Source organism: Triturus cristatus, chromosome 5_1 (assembly GCF_964204655.1).
Source record: "Triturus cristatus chromosome 5_1, aTriCri1.1, whole genome shotgun sequence".
Classification (NCBI taxonomy): Eukaryota; Metazoa; Chordata; class Amphibia; order Caudata; family Salamandridae; genus Triturus; species Triturus cristatus.
In genome coordinates this window covers 365874958-365894444 of record NC_140587.1, presented here as the reverse complement: position 1 = coordinate 365894444, position 19487 = coordinate 365874958, and the positions used below count along the sequence as shown (strand labels likewise).

Below are 19487 nucleotides of genomic sequence, written 5' to 3'. Positions count from 1 at the left end.
GGTCCAGCAAGTCTTTAAAATGAAACAAATATATGAATGAGGCCAGAGATTACATTATTATCTATGGCAACATCACTTGCCTACACCTGTGCACCCAGGCTGCTGCACCCCAGCCCCTTCCCCCGCACTGTGCTCAGTTGCAGCTCCTGCGCACGGAGGCTTCACTGCTCACCTGCCACAACCGGTGTGTCCAACGACATGCCGGTGCGAGCTCCAACTCCAGGGTGCCTCTCTCAGGGTGGCACAGCAGGTCTCCAGTCGGAGACGGTGTCTTGATACCATGATGGAAGGTGTCAGAATGCCCAGGGCCTCATCACGGGCTGAGCATCTGCTCCGCCGATTTTGGTGCCACTAACCCAGTGTCTGAAAAGGGAGAAATAATATAATGCTGGAAATATCTTGAAGTAAATAAAGGTTTATTTCAAGCTTAATAGAAAACACCAGTTGAGTACACCCTTCCTTCATGAAGTACGATCTACCAACTGTTAGTGGTAATCGTGGTTCAAAGAGGAGTTGGAGTGCACGAGAATACACAAGGTTAAATAATAATATGTTATGCCAACGTTCACATACAAAGGAACAGAGCACATGCTAGAAGCATAATGTGCATGTGCAATGCAGTGCCGCAAGCCTGTGTGCATGTACACTTAGTAATGAGCTCACTACAGTGCCACAAAAGCCAACGCCACGTGTCTGTAGGGCAGCGCTGCCCCCTGGCTCAGGCCTACAATACAGTCCAGCAGGTCCTTAAAATGAGACAAAGATGTGACTGAATGAGGTCAGAGATCACATCATTACGCACGGCAACATCGCTTGTTTGCACCTGTGCACCCAGGCTGATGCAAACCACCCCTCCCGCCGCACTACATTCAATTGTAGCCCCTGTGCACCCAGGCCCCACTGCTCACCTGCTGTCATTGGTGTGTGTCCAAACACGACGGCCAGCAGGGTTCACAATTCAGATCTAGTTTCGATTGCCAGGATGGTGTACACCTCATGGATCCCTTTTTTTTATTGCGCATTGTGATATGCGAGGTGGATGTGGCCAGTGTGGAAGAACTGGGACATGTGGCGTCGTCGTTATCCTATTTATACATACGCAAAGTGGGCTGGGCTTGCGTACGCCAGGCCAGTGTAGGGGTGTGAATAATTATTCCTGGGACCTGGGCGTTGTTCAGTTCCTGCCTGGACAGGAAGTGTACTTATGTGTGTGTCCCTGTTGCAGTTTTGATGTCGCCCATCCGCAATTTACATTAATGTAGCATGTACCGGGAGGTCGGCAACTATCGCTAATGAGATGCTGTCCGAAAACATTGAATCGTTGTCAAGCTTGTGTATATGCGCAGACACGCATGTCAATGGTGTGCGGTATTATTGAAAGTGTCGTTATCGCGAAGCGCACACATGTGAATGTGCTCAGATGGAGTGAGGATCAGCAGTGAGGCAACGTCATTCACAGTGATAACGCTCATTACAGTCAAGCAATGCATGTCAAACGTGAATGTGAAAGTCTCACATATGACACACTACTATACTGGTAAAGCCTGACAACAGAGCATACTGCAACACAAATCTACACATTACTCTTTACTGTTTGTCACATGTGATCTAGTATGTGCACTCTGCCGTGGCTGATGATACCCCTTTGAGCCACCAATACACAGGACGAAAGGCAGCACAATAATGCGCATACACACACCAGGGGCATCGTGTAACACACATTTGTTTTTTGATGTAACGTTTCAGATGCATGGCCATCACACGTGGAAGGCTACTGTACAGAGCATGAATATTGATCAAGATGATCGTTGCATGTTGTGTGTACTATAAGATATGTGTACACAGCAAAAAACCTTTCAAAAAAGCTCTCTAAGCAGAAAAGGTGTCTCTCATCAAACGCTGTAGAGAGAATGACTAAAATGGGTGGGGTCCTCCAACTGTTACAATGGGAAATGTTATGAACCAATCAAATGCTTTTTTTTGAGGTCACATGGCAATCGAACACAGAGCGCGCAAGTAGGCTGCACCCGACGCGATTTTCAGAAAATATATTTACCATAATATAAGAGAAATATATGTTATGTAATGTTATTTTAATTTATTCAGCGCACAGCTACTCGGAAGTGTCCCGGCGCTAACAACGGAAAGGCGGCCCAAAAACCACAGATGACCATTAAAACAGCAGTGTCTTCAAGGACTTCCTGAACAAACGAGGATCAGAGATGGCCCTCAAAGTCAGGGGAAGCGAATTCCAAGCAAGGCAGGCTCTACGGGCAAAAGAGTTGCCCCCCAACCGTTGACGCTTAAATTTGGGCAACTGCATCAGCAGCAGAGAGGACGACCTCAGCTGTCTCCCAGGAATGTAGAAGGTGAATCTGTCCTGCAGATAAGAGGGACCCAATCCATAAAGGGCCTGTTGCGCAATGGACAGCATTTTGAATTTCATTCGTGTTTTAACGGGAAGCCAATGAAGAGACCGAAGCTGAGCCCGTACACTATGCCAGGGGGACAGCCCCCTAGGAGTCTGGCAGATGAATTTTGGACCACTTGCAATTTCTTTACAAGATAGCCCGGGCAGCCCACCAGGAGGGCATTTGCGTAATCCAGGCGGGAGAGAAACAGTGCACGCACCACCGTCTCTCTGGCCTTGCATGGCAAAATGGGGAGAAACTTCTTCAAACTCCTCATCAGCCCAAAGCATGTGCCAGCCAGTTTTTTTACATGCGAGGCAAAGTTCAAGTTCTCGTCGAACCAGACGCCGAGATTTTTAACGGCCCCATTAATCACGGGGGGATATGGGAAGCCCGAGGGCCAGAGTCTTGCTCTAAATTCCAGAGAGAAGGAGCCAAACAACAGGACCTCCGACTTTGCCTCGTTACATTTCAGCTGTGCATTAGCCAACCACTGAAAAACAGCGGACAGACACTGATGAGGACAAGCCACCGAGTCGTCTACCTTGTTCCAAGTGAACAGCAGCTGGGTATCATCGGCATAGGCCATCACTTTAGCCCCCAAAGATTCCGCCAAAAAAATCAGCGGAGTCACATAGATGTTAAATAGTAGAGGGCTAACTGACGACCCCTGTGGTACCCCCGTGGTAACCCTCAAGGGGACCGAGGCACACGGAGGGAGCAAACCTGCTGCATCCTTCCCTTCAAAAAGGAGCTTATCCAAAGCAGCGCAATCCCAGATACTCCAATATCCAAGAGGCGGTCAAGGAGCATGGCATGGGGAACCGTGTCGAACGCCGCCGAGAGATCTAGCAATATCAGTGCAGCTCTCCCGCCGGCATCCAGGCACTCCCGGATCGACTCCGAAACCTCCAACAGAGCGGATTCGGTACTGTAAGAGGCACGGTATCCAGATTGTGCCGGGTGAAGCACACCTGCTCCCTCCACGAAGTTAGTCAGTTGGGACGTGACCGCCTTCTCGCATACTTTGGCCAAACTAGGCAAAAGCGAGATGGGACGATAGTTTTCTGGGAGCAAAGGATCAAGGGATTGCTTTTTAAGTAGAGGCAGATTTAGAGCGTGTTTCCATGCCATAGGCACATGCGCTTCCCGTAAAGATTGATTAACCAGGAGATTCACCTCTAAGTTGATGGTGTCAGCCACATCGGAGAGTAGTCTAGCCACGCACGGATCGTTAGGCGAGCCAGACTTGAGGGCTTTAAGAATTCTAAGGGAACCTGTCAAGTCAATGGGACTTAACTCACAGAAGCTGGAGATCAGCGGTGCCCTAGGCAGAAGTAGCGCCTGCTCAGGGCTACCAGACCTCACCGTGGACCGAAAAGTCTCCCGGATGCTGATTATTTTGTCCCTAATAAAAGATGCCAAGGTAATACACCAGGCTTCCGAGGCAGGGGCTACTGCCATCTGAGCACTAGGTGCTAGGAAGCTCTGCACAATGGCAAAGATCTCTTTAGAGTTGTTATTGGCGCGTTCAATGCAGGCTGCATAATACAGACCCTTGGCCTCCCCTATCGCTCCATAGTAAAGTTTTTGTTTAGATCTAAGAATCTCTTTATCACGGTGCTGATATCCACCGGAACGCCAGGTCCTCTTCGCAACTTTGCAGACATACTTCAGACTCCGCAGCGTGGGAGTGAACCATGGCTTAGAAGGGGCATCTCTTCTCAGCCTTGGCAGACCTGCTGCCGACAACGAAGCAACTGAACCAGTAATCCAATCAGCGAAATGGGTGACATTCTCCTCCAAGCCTGTCCCAAAAGTAGGCCATGAGGCATCAAGCACAAGGCTGAGCTGAATAGGATCTACCTTCCTGGAGATGGGCGGGCGCTTGCAGATGGACTGTCTCAATGATTTTTGCAAAGCCCAAGAGAAAAAGATGGGAAAGTGATCTGACCACGCCACTGGACGCGGCTTCAAAACTAATGTGGGAAAATTAGTACAAATTATGTCTAGAGTGTGGCCACCCTGATGTGTTGGGAACATGACCACTTGGGAGAGATTCACCAGATGAAGGGAGTCTAAAAAAGCAACGGAGTCTGCCTCCTCACTACAATCAAGGTGGATATTAGCATCCCCCAGGAGTACAACCTTCGAGAACCTCAGGGCCCACTCCGCTAAGGCCCCGCCACAGGACGCTAAGAAATTCGCAGCTGAGCCAGGGGGCCGATAGATCAGAGAGCCACCCAGAGTTAATTGGGCCGATAGTTGGAGACTAAAATGCAAGGCTTCACAATCGCCCCAAAGAGTAGAAATTTCACTCCTAAAGGTCCAATTGCCCCTATACCAAATGGCCAGGCCTCCACCTCTGCCAGAACAACGATCAACCCGGTGAACTTTGAATCCCACGGGTGTAGCCATGGCCACTATAGGATTAGAGAAGGCATCTAGCCAGGTCTCTGTCACGAACAAGATGTCCAGTTTATTGTCCGTAACCAGGTCAAGCACATCAACGCAGTGCTTTTTCACAGATCTCGCATTAATAAGACAGGCGCTGATGGTACCAGAGCTTGAAGAGACGTCACCTAAACCAATTGGTCTTGTCTCCGGGGAAAAGTGAAACGCACAATCACCGCAGGAAAAGTCTCTGAAAGGAACATTGGGACAGACATTCTGAGTTGGACACAAAGGGGGTTGCAGGGATTTCAGGCGCTCTGCCAAGAAGGTAACGGGGGAGAAGGATTCTAAGACAAGAGGGGCAGAGTGACGTGCCCTGGGCCCTGACTGCGCGCTGAGGGGCGCAGACGGGCTTGCCTTAGGCGCGCTGTCGGCGCACCCGCTGCGCTCGTCCGCTGCGCTTCCTGTCAGGCCTACTACTTAAAGGGCGTGGCTGGGTTCGAAATTCAGCATGCAACATCTAGAGCGCTGACCGCGAAAACGCGCATCGCCTTCAAGATGGCCGCTGAGATACTAATAATCCTCCAAAGGAGCAGCCCGTAACACAAGGCTCGTGGTGCACCCTAATAACAAGAACCCCCGTGAGTGGCCGTAGACTGCTAGGTGACAAATTTCAAATCGCACACAGAGATGATCAGAGGGCCAAATTCCCACAGTTAAAACACACCCCCCACAATTTCCTCAGTAGAACACACAACGAAGAAAATACAATATTAAAATGGACATTGGGCTAAACGCAGCCTTTTAGAAGCACCGCGCCGCCGGTCTGACCAGCTAAAATAAGATTTGCCTGGGTCCAGAATTCAGCGTGCAACATCTAGAGCGCTGACCGCGAAAACGCGCGTCGCCTTCAAGATGGCCGCTGAGATACTAATAATCCCCCAAAGGAGCAGCCCGTAACACAAGGCTCGTGGTGCACCCTAATAACAAGAACCCTGGTGAGTGGCCGTAGACTGCTAGGTGACAAATTTCAAATCGCACACAGAGATGATCAGAGGGCCAAATTCCCACAGTTAAAACACACCCCCCACAATTTCCTCATTAGAACACACAACGAAGAATGTTTAAAATATTTTAGATTATCGCTTTCTCTCATATACACTTTAAAGTTATTTAGATATAGTTTTGAGACATAAAAATTGAGGGAATGGCGTACCCGGCGCGACACCATACGTCTATGATGTAACACAGGGCCTGTCAGCGTGCACCTGTCACATAGAGAAAGCGCAGCCGGTGCGACCCCATATGTATATGGCGTAATGTGCGGCTTGGTACCGCGCACCCGTCGCATTCCAAACTAGCAGCTGGCGCGACCTTATACATATATAATGTTAGGCGGGACGCGGTACCAAACAGCACAAAGCCGTCGGATATGAAATGCGCATCCTTTACGAGTTTTGCAATATGGCGGATAGGATTCGCGTGCTGATGGAGCTTGGTACACTACCGGTACGGGAGTCCAGTTTTCTCAAAAAAAAAAAAAGATATACATAGTTTCTTTTTTAAGATATAAAAAATTACATAATTTTTTTAATTAAAAAAAAAGGATAATAGAGCTCCAAAATATTACAAAAAAATTGAAAAAATAAAGGTTTTATAAATATTAAAATATGAAATTAACATTTAAAAAACCTTCGAAATTCACTGAAAAAAACCATAGGTTTCAGGGACGTTATAGTTAGTTGGACATTTGACTCATATAAATCCAGAGAAATTCGCCCGACCATGTCAAGAGTGATGTGATATGTGACATCATCACCAGTGCCTTGCGGGCGCGTGAGTTATAGTTAGCTCAACTAACTATAACGGGCGAATTTCTCTAGTTTTATATGAGTCAAATGTCCAACTAACTATAACGTCCCTGAAACCTATGGTTTTTTCAGTGAATTTTTAAGGTTTTTTAAATGATAATTCCTAACTATAACGTCTGTAAAACCGATGGTTTTTTCAGTGAATATATAGAATATATATATATATATATATATATATATATATATATATATATATATATATATATATATATATATATATGACCTACTGACAGCCGACAGTAGGTAGTTATAGTTAGGGCCTTGTTGTTATTCAAAAAGCGTTTTTGCTTTTGCCAATATCTTTAGGGTCATGTGACGAATCATCGCGAAATTTTCAAAACTAATGTCCCGCTCCGGTCAGCTCCTGTCCAGAAAGTTTCGAGGTGATTTGTCAAGTGGGGGCTGAGAAAAAAGGGGGGTCCCAAAACATGTTTTAGCCATGTTAATATCCATAGGAAATTTTGAAACAGGCTACAACCCGAACTGCTGAACAGAACTACACCAAATTTGGCAAAATGGTAGGTCTTTATTCAGAAAGTGCCTATTTTTTAAATGGTGGAAATTCATTCAGTTGTTACAGAGAAATTCAAGAAATAAAAAATGTGTATATCTGAGCACCGACGATGAGTCGCGACTCCTGCCGAGCACAAGCTGACTTCTGATTAGCTGCCAACGCTCCAAACCAGGAAGTGTTGGCAGCTATCTTGTGACTCGGTAACTGAGTCACAAGAAAAAGGGTAAACAAAAGATGAAAAACAAGAAAAAGTGGCACAGTAGAAACACCCTGACCCCCTAGGCCTTCTCAGGGGATCCCACAAGGACTCCCAGGGCCAAAAAAGCATTTTATTAAAAATAATTTCGGCCAAATTCATGCTGGGTGCATGAATCCGGCCGAAATTATAAAAATATACGAAGCACAGGCTCCCGCGCTTTGTCTGTTAAAAAGCCCCCGGGTGGGCCAGGTCCTAGGGCAATTTAAAATGATGGTGTGGGAGCCCACAGGGTCCCCCACAGCTGTGGGGACCACCACCTTCCCGGGGATTAATAATTCATGCGCGGGGGCATGTGGCCTCTCGCAGCCCCGGGGACAGCCAACTCCCTGGGGCTTTAATTAAATAGGGGTGGGGCCTCATGGGCCCCCCAAGCCCCATGGACCGCCACCTCCCCAGGGCTTTATTAAAATCGGGTGGGGGGCCTTGCGGGCCCCCCAGGGACTGCCACCTCCCCAGGGCTATAACTAATAATTAGTGTGGGGGGCTCAAGCCCCCCACACTGCCTGGGGGACCACTACCTCCCCGGGGCATCTGTTGCAGACTCCCAGCCTTGGGGAACACCACTTTCCCGGGGCTATTTACATGTTGGAGGGGGGCCACACAGCCCCCCTCGTGGAGCCCTTAATGGCCCTGGGGACCGACACCCCCCTGGGCCGGCTCCTGCAGTGTCCCGGGGTGCCCTCCCTGGGACATTGCTATCTGCTATGGCAGGGCGGGAGCATGGCTCCCGTCCTGCCATCCCAAACTCTGCTTTGCTTTTTGGAAGTGAGAGCAGGAAACCTGCTCTCGCTTCCAAAAAGCAAAGCAGATTGCTTTTGCACAAGGGGAGCCACATGTCAGCAGCTCCCCTTGTGCAAAACCAATGCCGGCTCCCGCAGGAGGTGGGGAGCCGGCTTGGACCGTGGGGGCATTAGGGCTCTCGCCATGGTCCCCAGTGCTAAGAGCCAGCCCCGGGGGATGGGGTCCCTGGGGCCACACGGCCCCTTCCCCTTCCCCAAAAAAACCATAAAAAAAGAAGGCTGGCCAGGACCCGGGGGATGGGGTCCCGGGGGATGGGGTCCCCGGGGCCATAATTGGCCTGGCAGCCCCCCTCCCCAAAATAAAAAAAGGCTGCCAGGCCCTGGAGGAAGGGGTACCTGGGGCCAAAAGCTCCTCAGGGCGAGGGGGCCACGCAGCCGCCCTCCCATAAAATCACAAATTTATGAAAAAGAAAAGAAATGGTAACTCACCGGAGGCCCCACCCCCTTACTGCATGACTCTGCAAACAGGCCCCCTGGCGCGTTCTAAGTTAGGGAATTAAGTCCCCTTGAATACTGAGGGTACCTGGGGGCCAACTAGCCCACCAGGTACATCCAGTAAGCCTTCACACAGCTGGATTGCAGAGAGGTGGTCCCAGGCCATGCCCCTTTTCATACCACTCTGCAAACACACCTCTTGGCCCACTGCTGGTGGGATGATGAGGTCCTCTTGTGTCCTGTTGACTTCATTCCCCACTCTGCAAACACGACTACTAGTTAAAGTAGTGTTTGCAATGTAATAGGTTTCACATTTGCGAGAGTTAGAGCTATTGGCGTTGTGAATGTAAAAGTCTTTTACTAATGTTTTTGGGAGTGGAGTGGATGTACGTTGTGTGTAGTGGAATTATGTGGTATGTTGTGCAGTGAAATTATATGGATAGCAAGTATGTGCTATTTAGAGTATAGGAATTATGTAGAGTGGGATTATGTGTTATGGAGAGTAATTATGTGGTATGTTAGTCCGTGTTGTGGAGTGGTAACCTCAGGTTTAGTCTTCCTCGTTTCCATAGAAGCTCAACTATGAACTCAGTGAAATAAAAAAACAAGGAATCACTGAGGAGCACTTGTGAACCTAGTCAGAGGTATGAGCAGGGTCACTGGATTTATGTGACTGTTTGACTGTGCCGACTTTCACACAATTATACAATTTCTGCAGTAGCCACATAATTCATCAGCTGCTCCCTAATCTGCAGATTTGAATAAAAAAGCCTTGTTTCTAGCTCACACGGCTCAATCGTTACCAAAAATGCAGCGAGAAGTGTTACATTATTGTGGTAGGCCCTTTGCAGATCTAGAATGGTCACCTGTTACTTGTTGCTAAATGTGGTGTTAGATTGGTACTAATGGTGTGCTAGCCACTATTGCTTCCTTCTGCGCCTCTCTTGCCTCTTTCTGCATTTCTGTTGGTTTTTTCTGCACATTTCTTTTTCTGAACTTCTCTTGCCTCTTTCTGCAAATCTCTTCTACTTTCTGCACCTCTCTTCCCTCTTTCTGCACATCTTTTGCCTCTTTCTGTAATTCATTTGCTTCTTTCTGTATCCCTCTTGCCTCTTTCTGCACCCTTCTTCCTACACATCTCTTGCCTTTTTCTGTACCCCCTTATGTCTTTCTACACATTTTTTGCCTCTTTCTGCACCTGTTACTTTTTTCTGCACTTCTGTTCCTTCTTTCTGCACTTCTCTTGCTTCTTTCTGCACCTCACTTGCCTCTTTCAGCACCTCTGTTGCTTTTTTCTGCAGTTCTCTTGCCTCTTTTTGCACCTCACTTGCCTCTTTCAGCACCTCTGTTGCTTCTTCCAGCAATTCTCTTGCCTCTTTCTACACTTTTCTTCCTTCTTTCTGCACCCTTCCTGCCTCTTTCTGTACCTCTGTTGCTTCTTTGTGTTCCCCTCCTACCTTTTTCTGCATCCCTCTTGCCTCTTTCTGTACAGTTGTATGACATAATTTCGACAGACAGAAAATCGACCTACAAATATATCGCAACAAAAATATCGATGTCAAGAATATCGACATCCTATCTACAACATGGTAAGTACAAAAATATTGAAAATTAAATATCGATGTCAAAAATATCGTTATTAAAAATATCGTTTTTCTTTTACTTAAAAAATATATGTAAAATAAACCAAATTATACTTAGAAATTAAATAAACATAATTAAATATATTGTATAATATTTAAAATGTATGATTAATATATATAATTTAATAAAACTTTAATTAAACATATACATATAATATATATACTTAATAATTAATTTTACTAATAATTTCTGTAACGTATAAATTATTAAATGTTTTTAAAAATTACCAATACATCTATACACATAAAATAATAACATTAATAAATATTTAATAATTACATATAGCAAATAATAATCAATATTTTTAATGTGAATAATTTTTATTATTAATGATATATTACAATAGCAAAAATAATACAAAACATATGAAATATCAGACACAATAAAACTACTAGTCCAACTCCAACAAAAACAACAGTAAGGAAAATGTTGGATACCATAGGGGTAAAAATTACTATTCCAACTCCAAAGAGTGCAACAGTAGGGAAAGCGTTGGATAGCGTAGGGTTAAAATTACTATTCCAACTCCAGAGAGTGCAATAGTAGGGAAAGCGTTGGATAGCGTAAAGGTAAAAATTACTATTCCAACTCCAGAGAGTGCAACAGTAGGAAAAGCGCTGGATAGCGTAGGGGTAAAAACTACTATTCCAACTCCAAAGAGTGCAACGGTAGGGAAAGCGTTGGATAGCGTAGGATTAAAATTACAATTCCAACTCCAGAGAGTGCAATAGTAGGGAAAGCGTTGGATAGCGTAAAGGTAAAAATTACTATTCCAACTCCAGAGAGTGCAACAGTAGGAAAAGCGCTGGATAGCGTAGGGGTAAAAATTACTATTACAACTCCAGAGAGTGCAACAGTAGGGAAAGTGTTGGATAGCGTAGGGGTACAAATCACTATTCCCACTCCAGTAAGTGAAACAGTAGGTAAAGCGCTGGATAGCGTAGGGGTAAAAATTACTATTCCAACTCCAAAGAGTGCAACAGTAGGGAAAGCGTTGGATAGCGTAGGGGTAAAAATTACTATTCCAACTCCAAAGAGTGCAACAGTAGGGAAAGCGTTGGATAGCGTAGGGGTAAAAATTACTATTCCAACTCCAGAGAGTGCAACAGTAGGGAAAGCGTTGGATAGCGTAGGGGTACAAATTACTATTCCCACTCCAGTAAGTGAAACAGTAGGGAAAGCGCTGGATAGCGTAGGGGTAAAAATTACTATTCCAAATCCAAAGAGTGCAACAGTAGGGAAAGCGTTGGATAGCGTAGGGGTAAAAATTACTATTCCAACTCCAGAGAGTGCAATAGTAGGGAAAGCGTTGGATAGCGTAAGGGTAAAAATTACTATTCCCACTCCAGTAAGTGAAACAGTAGGTAAAGCGCTGGATAGCGTAGGGGTAAAAATTACTATTCCAACTCCAAAGAGTGCAACAGTAGGGAAAGCGTTGGATAGCGTAGGGGTAAAAATTACTATTCCAACTCCAAAGAGTGCAACAGTAGGGAAAGCGTTGGATAGCGTAGGGGTAAAAATTACTATTCCAACTCCAGAGAGTGCAACAGTAGGGAAAGCGTTGGATAGCGTAGGGGTACAAATTACTATTCCCACTCCAGTAAGTGAAACAGTAGGGAAAGCGCTGGATAGCGTAGGGGTAAAAATTACTATTCCAAATCCAAAGAGTGCAACAGTAGGGAAAGCGTTGGATAGCGTAGGGGTAAAAATTACTATTCCAACTCCAGAGAGTGCAATAGTAGGGAAAGCGTTGGATAGCGTAGGGGTAAAAATTACTATTCCAACTCCAGAGAGTGCAACAGTAGGGAAAGCGTTGGATAGCGTAGGGGTACAAATTACTATTCCCACTCCAGTAAGTGAAACAGTAGGGAAAGCGCTGGATAGCGTAGGGGTAAAAATTACTATTCCAAATCCAAAGAGTGCAACAGTAGGGAAAGCGTTGGATAGCGTAGGGGTAAAAATTACTATTCCAACTCCAGAGAGTGCAATAGTAGGGAAAGCGTTGGATAGCGTAAGGGTAAAAATTACTATTCCCACTCCAGAGAGTGCAACAGTAGGGAAAGTGTTGGATAGCGTAGGGAAAATAATTACTATTCCAACTCCAGAGAGTGCAATAGTAGGGAAAACGTTGGATAGCGTAGGAGTAAAAATTACTATTCCCACTCCAGTGAGTCCAACAGTAGGGAAAGCGTTGGATAGCGTAGGGGTAAAAATTACTATTCCCACTCCAGAGAGTGCAACAGTAGTGAAAACGCTGGATAGCGTAGGGGTACAAATCACTATTCCCACTCCAGTAAGTGAAACAGTAGGAAAAGCGCTGGATAGCGTAGGGGTAAAAATTACTATTCCCACTCCAGTAAGTGAAACAGTAGGAAAAGCGCTGGATAGCGTAGGGGTAAAAATTACTATTCCAACTCCAGAGAGTGCAACAGTAGGAAAAGCGCTGGATAGCGTAGGGGTAAAAATTACTATTCCCACTCCAGAGAGTGCAACAGTAGGGAAAGCGTTGGATAGCGTAGGGGTACAAATTACTATTCCCACTCCAGTAAGTGAAACAGTAGGGAAAGCGCTGGATAGCGTAGGGGTAAAAATTACTATTCCAACTCCAAAGAGTGCAACAGTAGGGAAAGCGTTGGATAGCGTAGGGGTAAAAATTACTATTCCAACTCCAGAGAGTGCAATAGTAGGGAAAATGTTGGATAGCGTAAGGGTGAAAATTACTATTCCCACTCCAGTGAGTCCAACAGAAGGGAAAGCGTTGGATAGCGTAGGAGTAAAAATTACTATTCCCACTCCAGAGAGTGCAACAGTAGTGAAAACGCTGGATAGCGTAGGGGTACAAATTACTATTCCCACTCCAGTAAGTGAAACAGTAGGGAAAGCGCTGGATAGCGTAGGGTTAAAAATTACTATTCCAACTCCAGATAGTAAAACAGTTGGGAAAGCACTGGGTAGCATAGGGATTCTATAAACATAATAACCAATTAAATAATTAGTTATAAAAAAATAGCATATTAATAATTAATTTACAAAATATGTATTATTAAATACCAATTATTTAAAATAAATATTTATATAAATAACTTTAAATTACATCCCACACTATTCCCCCTTTAACACACAACACACATACAAAATACACAATACATTTAAATATCAGTTTATCTATTATTTACAATTAATAATACATTCTTTATAATTAATATACTTATTATTTACAAATTTATACATATTAACTACCAAGTTACAATTATTCACAAATTAATTATTAATTAACAATACATTAATTAGCAATAACAACAAATAACATGGAATAATAAATTATTTATATTTACTATATTTAACGTACTAATAACAAATAAATACCAATTAATAATTAATTAACAATTATTTATTATTAATTACAAATAAATAAAGATTATCAGTAATTATTTGAATTTAATTACATCCCACCCTATTCCCCTATAAACCCACAACCCACTACACATAAAAATTCACATAATTAATTTAATCATCAATTAATCACTTAATAAAATTAAATCACCAATTAATTAGTAATTAACAATTAATTAATTAACAATACCAATAAATAAATATTAATATTAAACTAATTATAACTTATATAATTAACCAATTAATAAAATTAATTTACAATTAATAATTAATTAACAATTAATTAATCAATTAATATATTTAATTAACAATTAGTAATTAATTAACAATTAATTATCATAAATACCAATTAAACAATACATATTAATTAATTAATTATAATTAAATTACTTCCCACCCTATTCCCCTATAAACCCACAACCCGCTCTGATACTAAAACACTAAATTATATTTTAAATAATTATTAATCTCTAAACATTTATTTTTAAATGTATTAAAATACATTACAATAATCTTTAACATACAAATAAAATACATATTAAAATACATTACACTAATAAAATATCGATATTCTTGACATGGAAATTTTTGATTACGACATTACTTACATCTATATTAATGACTTCGATATTATTAACTTTGATAATACTTACCTTGGGGTCGATATTCTGTCCATCGATATTCTTGACTTCGATATTATTTACCTACGATATTTACAACTCGATATACTTGTAGTTCGAAATTTAAAACTCGATATTTAGACTGCTCACCTTTCTGTACCTCTGTTGGTTCTTTCTGCACTGCTCTTGCTTCTTTATGTACCTCACTTGCCTCTTTGTGCACCCCTCCTACCTTTTTCTGCACCCTTTTTGCCTCTTTCTGCACCTCTTTCTGCACCCCTATTGCGTCTGTTTGCACCTCTGTTGGTTCTTTCTGCACTGCACTTGCTTCTTTCTGCACCTCACTTGCATATTTCTGTACTTCTCTTGCTTCTTTCTAAACCTCTGTTGCTTCTTTCAGCAATTCTCTTGCCTCTTCCTGTTCCTCACTTGCTTCTTTCTGCACCTCTCTTGCCTCTTTCAGCACCTCTGTAGCTTCTTTCTGCACCCCTCTTACTTCTTTCTGCACCCCTCTTCCCTATTTGTGCAACTCTCTTGCCTCTTTTTTCACCTTTCTTCCCTCTTTCTGCACCACTCTTGCCTCTTTCTGTACCTCTGTTGCTTCTTAATGCACGTCTCTTGCCTCTTTCTGCACCCTTGGTGCCTCTTTCAGCACCTCTGTTGCTTCTTTCAGCATGTCTCTTCCTTCCTTCTGTCGGTTCTGTCTGCAGTGCTCTTACTTTATTTCTGCACCTCACTTGTCTCTTTAAGCACGCCATTCCCTTTTTTCTGCACCTTTTCTGCCTGTTTATGCACCTCTGAGTTAGAGGTAGTTTTAATCCCCCTGCCCTATTATGTACTAGGGCCTTACAGAGGAGGTCATGCCAATCACAGGGGTACCCCAACCCACAGGGTACCCTAGTGTATGTAGGTGTGTTCACTGTATTCTATGTGTCTTTCAGGATAGCACTGGCTCCAGGCCTGGTTAGTCAGAGTCAAATACCACCAGTACCAGTCAGTAAAATAGTTGGGGGCACAGGATGACTTTGCAACAAGGCCTTTTTCTGCACCTCTGTTGGTTCTTTCTGCATATATCTTGCTTCTTTCTGTACTTTTCCTAGTCTTTCTGGACTTCTGTTGCCTCTGTCTGCATTTCTCATGCTTCTTTCTGTGCCTTTCTTCCTCTTTCTTCACCTGTCCTACCTCTGTAGGCATAGTTAGAAATTATAATTTTAAAAACCTTTGAAATTCACTGAAAAAAACATAGTTTTAAGGGACCCTATAGTTAGAAATTAGCATTTAAAAAAACATAGAAATTCACTGAAAAAAACATAGGTTTCTTGGACGTTACAGTTAGTTGGACATTTCACTCGTACAAAACCAGAGAAATTCGGCCGTTATAGTTAGTTGAGCTAACTATAACTTGCGCCCCCGCAATGCACTGCTGATGACGTCACATATTACATCATTCATGACATGGTCAGTGACATCACTGATGACATCTAAAATGACATCACTGATGACATCACTGATGACATCATCCAAGTGAAAATCTTATGCACCTCCTCATACCCTATTATAACCTTTGATACACCCACTGTAAAATACAGACTACCATTTTCGAAACCATCGATACACCAACACCAGTTACTACATACGCCCTCACTGATTCCTAGGTCTACACACACATCCACTCATTCACCCATACAATCACTCATACATGCAGTCACTCATCAATACAGCACTATCATATACACTCATACACCTATACAGTCATACAGACACTCACACACCACCACGCATCCAGAGTTACTCACACACCGAGTCAGTCATGCAAAGAATCAATCACACTTCCATTTACTGACCTATACAGGTATGCACACACCACCTCACTTATTTATACAGATACTAATGCATACTTACTCTCTTATACAATCACTGATACAAGTACATACTCATCCATATAGCCGCTCTCACAATAACAGTCTCTCACGTATAGTCATGTATATAGTCCAACTCTCACATACACTGCCTTTTACATATGTAGTTACTTGGACATGTACCACTGAGACATCCACTCACTCACCAACACACCAATACACATACTCACCCAACCATACTGCTGTTTCCACATGCTCTCTTGAACCCATACACCCAGTGAATCAACCACTCAAACATCTATGCACAGAGTCACACACCTCCGACCCACCCACCCACACACTCAGGCACTCATACAAATACTCAGACACTCAATCGATAACCCATATAGACACTCATGTAGCTACTGACCAACCCATGCAGCAGCTTATACAACAACAGACAGACCGACACAGACATTCACACAGTTTAGTCGCTAACCCATGAATTCAGTAAGACACATTTAATCACTCACTTAAACAGTCAGTCACACACCTACTAAATCCTCCACACAGACATTTATACACCCACTTGTCCTTCAATACACCTTGGCATATAAATGAAACATATTTAAACATTTAACAAACATACAGTCACTGGATGATGTCATCAGTGATGTCATCATTGATGTCATTTGAGATGTCATCAGTGATGTCATCCGTGATGTCAAAGACCATGTCATGAATGATGTAATATGTGACGTCATCAGCAGTGCATTACGAGGGAGCGAGTTATATTTAGCTAAACTAACTATAACGGCGGAACTTCTATGGTTTTGTATGAGTGAAATGTGCAACTAACTATAACGTATGTTTTTTCAGTGAATTTCTAAGGTTTTTTAGATGCTAATTTCTAACTATAACGTGCCTGAAACCTATGGTTTTTTAAGTGAATTTCAATGGTTTTTTAAATCCTAATTTCTAACTATAATCTTCTTGAAATCTATGGTTTGCTTATACCTTTTGTACCATTTGAATATTCTTAATGAACTTTTCCCCTCAAAAATTAATCACCTCAGATTCTTCTTTGAAAGATTCTGGGTGATTAGTGAAGTGATGCCTGAGAAAAATAGGGGGGTCAGAAATGCATTTTCACCATGCAATTTATGGAAAATTGAACAGCGATACAGCAAAAACACATGAATGCTGTTACTCCAAATTTAACAGAAAGCTAGATCTTGGTTCTGGAGGGACCATAACACTGGTATTCCTGCTGTATTAGGGTTCATATCAAGGCATACATTGCCACATGCCAATTTTCTTTGAACCAAGATCTTGGAATCCATGTTTACATATAATTTTTGATGCATGTTTACCCTGGGTGCACAAAAGGTTTATGAATCTGACTCGTTGTGGTTATTATAAACATGTAACTGAATTAAATACTGTCATGTTTTTAGGAGACACCCGATCAAATCCCATCAAATAATATTTTACTTTTCCGTATGCAAACATTCCAGAGGGTAATCAAATAATCTTTCTTTTTTTCTTCCTAGGTTACACATCCAAATGACGAGTTGAAATACTGGACTTTTTTCAAACGAAATGAAAGGATTGGATTTTAGTTAATATATGATGAACGTTTGAAGAGAGACCTGTTTGCATCAATTGTATGAAAACTCATTTCAGGTCTTGAGTGTCTTGTGCTATTGCTGGGTGCAGGGATATTCCCCAACTGGTAGACAAAATATGGTTATTTTCCAAGTAAAGTCCTAGATGCAAAGGAAGATTGGTTTTGGTATAACTGGGTTTTCTTCATTTTTCATAGTTAATATTCATGCATAAATTATCAGTTGATCAATGTGAATATTTTAGAAAATATTAGTTGCTTTGGTCCCTACATCTGTCTCTTTCTAGGAATCTCCGTGTTGCCCCTCCAGCTGCAGTGAAATGTGTATAATACCATCAGATCAATAAGTGCTGACAAGAAGTTGCATTTCCCTGCTACACAAGTTCTGTCCCAAGTTTTCTTGTGGTTTCTTTCTCCAGTGTGAGTCCATTAAGGCACCTAAAGCCAGTTAGTGATTCAGTGCAGAACTGGGAAATCTATTTCACCCCAGATGTGTGTTTAACCCTACCTGGTGCATGCTGGTTGGCTTATTGAGAGCTGAATGAAGAAGTTTTAGGGCTTCATTTAAGACCTGAACACTACTTTAGTTTGCCCCAGTTTTGTCTCAACTTTTACCACCAACAGAGAATCCTGTAGTTGAGGTCTTACCATTTCTTCCACACATTTGAGGATTTTTCATTACCGCTCAACTTTAATTTAGGCCCAAATCTTGCCCACCCACTTTGGATGGCATCAAATACGATTTCAGTTACTGAGAAGACCAAAGCGTCTTCTGTGCTAAAACCATGGCCAATGAGGCACATCCCTCAAGACCAAGAAGATATATGTATATTTAGAATGAATTTCATTACATGGGTTCACACAATCTTTACACTTCATAATGCAACTGTAATTAAATTATGGAGTTTACATAAACCTTTATACGGAGAACAATGAATAGTGAATGATTTTGCCTAATATCATGATACTAATAACAATTATAGTTAAATAGTTACTTCAGTACTTAAGCTACAGTTTTGCAGTTTCTGAGTACTGTACATTACAAGTGAATCTTTTTTCAATTTGGTAGTATTTACTCTGCCAACCTTGGTAGGATGAAAAGACCGCATGGGTCCTGCTGTTATATTATAACTCTATTTAAAACACTGATAAGAATCAAACCTGCTAAAAACATCAACCAAACGTACATCTGTGGTATATACAGTTGTTGTATTGCTTTAACTGTAATGAGCTGTCTGTAATCAATGTAAAAGGAACATTCTTTGCAACGTATACTAATTTTAACTGATGCAAATGTTTATGATCACTTTTTAGATTTGCAAGTTTCTTTCACATCTTTATGAAATTTGTTTGTTTACCGTCCTTGATTAAATCTACCAAACTAAGATAATACTGTTTGTAATAACATAATAATGATAAAGCTTTGAGATGAACCAATAAACTAATGATTCCTATGATCAATCGTGTCCTGTAATATTAAATTAAACAATTGCCCAAATCGGTGTGAAAGTGAATATCTTCTGATACCACTCTCCTAATTACAGGACAACATGGGCTTGATCAATACATCAGGCAACTCTGATGTTCTTTTACATCACAATGTGTTGGGATTTCTCGTTCAACTATTTCACAAAATATGTTTTAGAAACAAAATGCTAGTGATGTCTATGCTGCAACTCTA

At 42.4% G+C, this 19487-nt stretch overlaps 1 protein-coding gene across 2 annotated transcripts in view; it reads left to right on the top strand.

Annotated features, from left to right (window-relative positions):
* The window catches only part of LOC146830895 (fibrocystin-L-like), a 1171295-nt gene extending 1152028 nt beyond the window's left edge, over positions 1–19267 (top strand). For both annotated transcript variants that reach the window (XM_085605085.1, XM_085605086.1), the window contains exon 80: positions 17733–19267. The gene's annotated coding sequence lies outside the window, so the exon portion shown is untranslated. The remainder of the gene's footprint in view (positions 1–17732) is intronic.
* The last annotated feature ends 220 nt before the right edge of the window (positions 19268–19487 follow it).